Below are 2,500 nucleotides of genomic sequence, written 5' to 3' on the forward strand. Positions count from 1 at the left end.
TCTGTGTCCCCAGCCCGTCGGCTTACGGCCATACCACCCTGAGCACGCCCGATCTCGTCTGATCTCGGAAGCTAAGCAGGGTCGGGCCTGGTTAGTACTTGGATGGGAGACCGCCTGGGAATACCAGGTGCTATAAGCTTTTACACTGCTGCTTCCTTACAAGAAACATGGGCTTGCAATTACGTTGACGCACGGGCACACGTTAACGTCCTTCTAGTTTCTGCCTTGGATGTCGCTCTGCAAGCACGTGAGAAGCTTGGAGATGGGCAGCAGCTTACCCATCTCGATGTAGCTTCCTAATACTGGAATATAGTGTAGCAGATAGTGGAGATAAAGGCTCAAGTGCAGTGTGTTCGAAAGGCTGACCTTTGAGCTCCTCCACGAGGAGGGGGCCTTGCCTAGTCTATAAAAGGAGTCTGTGTCCCCAGCCAGTCGGCTTACGGCCATACCACCCTGAGCACGCCCCATCTCGTCTGATCTCGGAAGCTAAGCAGGGTCGGGCCTGGTTAGTACTTGGATGGGAGACCGCCTGGGAATACCAGGTGCTATAAGCTTTTACACTGCTGCTTCCTTACAAGAAACATGGGCTTGCAATTACGTTGACGCACGGGCACGGGCACACGTTAACGTCCTTCTAGTTCCAGCCTTGCTTTGGTTTTCACAGAAAAAAGAGAATGGTGCACCGTTCCTGGTGGCACTGCAATGCCAGGTCAATGCAAGGAGTGAAGAGAGCAAGCCCCAGTTTTCACCTCCCAATGCTCAAAAATGCATTTAATATTTAATCCCCATATAGAGGACATATCAGATATTAAACTCATAAGAACAGATACTACACTTGATCTTAGCCAAAAGGCCGAGAAGCGATGGCCCTTAAGTGTCTGGGGCCAACTCAAGATCTTGGCACACAAGTTACTTGTTGTGGTGCCATGTTTTTTAAGTGCGCATAACAAAGGCTGCTGCTGATCACCTCCGCCCCAAGGTGATCTAAGTGCACCTCTGAGCCTTGACGGACAGCTGCTTGACATTTGACACACTCAAAGGGCGCGGCCATACAGCAAAGCCCACCAAAAACAACTTAAATTCTTGAACGTTCGAAAGGCTGACTTTTGAGCTCCTCCACGAGCAGGGGGCCTTGCCTAGTCTATAAAAGGAGTCTGTGTCCCCAGCCCGTCGGCTTACGGCCATACCACCCTGAGCAAGCCCGATCTCGTCTGATCTCGGAAGCTAAGCAGGGTCGGGCCTGGTTAGTACTTGGATGGGAGACCGCCTGGGAATACCAGGTGCTGTAAGCTTTTACACTGCTGCTTCCTTACAAGAAACATGGGCTTGCAATTACGTTGACGCACGGGCACGGGCACAGGCACACGTTAACGTCCTTCTAGTTCCAGCCTTGCTTTGGTTTTCACAGAAAAAAGACAATGGTGCACCGTTCCTGGTGGCACAGCAATGCCAGGTCAATGCAAGGAGTGAAGAGAGCAAGCCCCAGTTTTCACTTCCCAATGCTCATAAATGCATTTAATATTTAATCCCCATATAGAGGACATATCAGATATTAAACTGATAAGAACAGATACTACACTTGATCTTAACCAAAAGGCCGAGAAGCGATGGCCCACAAGTGTCTGGGGCCAACTCAAGATCTTGGCACACAAGTTACTTGTTGTGGTGCCATGTTTTTTAAGTGCGCATAACAAAGGCTGCTGCTGATCATCTCCGCCCCAAGGTGATCTAAGTGCACCTCTGAGCCTTGACGGACAGCTGCTTGACATTTGACACACTCAAAGGGCGCGGCCATACAGCAAAGCCCACCAAAAACAACTTAAATTCTTGAACGTTCGAAAGGCTGACTTTTGAGCTCCTCCACGAGCAGGGGGCCTTGCCTAGTCTATAAAAGGAGTCTGTGTCCCCAGCCCGTCGGCTCACGGCCATACCACCCTGAGCACGCCCGATCTCGTCTGATCTCGGAAGCTAAGCAGGGTCGGGCCTGGTTAGTACTTGGATGGGAGACCGCCTGGGAATACCAGGTGCTGTAAGCTTTTACACTGCTGCTTCCTTACAAGAAACATGGGCTTGCAATTACGTTGACGCACGGGCACGGGCACAGGCACACGTTAACGTCCTTCTAGTTCCAGCCTTGCTTTGGTTTTCACAGAAAAAAGAGAATGGTGCACCGTTCCTGGTGGCACAGCAATGCCAGGTCAATGCAAGGAGTGAAGAGAGCAAGCCCCAGTTTTCACTTCCCAATGCTCAAAAATGCATTTAATATTTAATCCCCATATAGAGGACATATCAGATATTAAACTGATAAGAACAGATACTACACTTGATCTTAACCAAAAGGCCGAGAAGCGATGGCCCACAAGTGTCTGGGGCCAACTCAAGATCTTGGCACACAAGTTACTTGTTGTGGTGTCATGTTTTTTAAGTGCGCATAACAAAGGCTGCTGCTGATCACCTCCGCCCCAAGGTGATCTAAGTGCACCTCTGAGCCTTGACGGAC

At 50.1% G+C, this 2,500-nt stretch overlaps 7 non-coding genes across 7 annotated transcripts; 4 read left to right on the top strand and 3 right to left on the bottom strand.

Moving 5' to 3' along the window:
- Positions 1–20: 20 nt before the first annotated feature.
- LOC131477568 (5S ribosomal RNA) lies at positions 21–139 on the top strand. The gene has a single exon (XR_009243900.1). It is a non-coding gene; the product is annotated as a 5S ribosomal RNA (ribosomal RNA).
- A 296-nt stretch (positions 140–435) lies between these two features.
- Positions 436–554, top strand: LOC131441344 (5S ribosomal RNA). Its single transcript, XR_009232011.1, has one exon. It is a non-coding gene; the product is annotated as a 5S ribosomal RNA (ribosomal RNA).
- Positions 555–672: 118 nt separating this feature from the next.
- LOC131442752 (U2 spliceosomal RNA) lies at positions 673–865 on the bottom strand. Its single transcript, XR_009233314.1, has one exon. It is a non-coding gene; the product is annotated as a U2 spliceosomal RNA (small nuclear RNA).
- A 308-nt stretch (positions 866–1,173) lies between these two features.
- LOC131477657 (5S ribosomal RNA) lies at positions 1,174–1,292 on the top strand. The gene has a single exon (XR_009243982.1). It is a non-coding gene; the product is annotated as a 5S ribosomal RNA (ribosomal RNA).
- A 124-nt stretch (positions 1,293–1,416) lies between these two features.
- LOC131442799 (U2 spliceosomal RNA) lies at positions 1,417–1,609 on the bottom strand. The gene has a single exon (XR_009233360.1). It is a non-coding gene; the product is annotated as a U2 spliceosomal RNA (small nuclear RNA).
- A 308-nt stretch (positions 1,610–1,917) lies between these two features.
- LOC131477520 (5S ribosomal RNA) lies at positions 1,918–2,036 on the top strand. Its single transcript, XR_009243855.1, has one exon. It is a non-coding gene; the product is annotated as a 5S ribosomal RNA (ribosomal RNA).
- Positions 2,037–2,160: 124 nt separating this feature from the next.
- On the bottom strand, positions 2,161–2,353 carry LOC131442758 (U2 spliceosomal RNA). The gene has a single exon (XR_009233320.1). It is a non-coding gene; the product is annotated as a U2 spliceosomal RNA (small nuclear RNA).
- Between the last annotated feature and the right edge of the window lie 147 nt (positions 2,354–2,500).

Source organism: Solea solea, chromosome 16, assembly GCF_958295425.1.
Source record: "Solea solea chromosome 16, fSolSol10.1, whole genome shotgun sequence".
In the NCBI taxonomy this organism is placed as follows: domain Eukaryota; kingdom Metazoa; phylum Chordata; class Actinopteri; order Pleuronectiformes; family Soleidae; genus Solea; species Solea solea.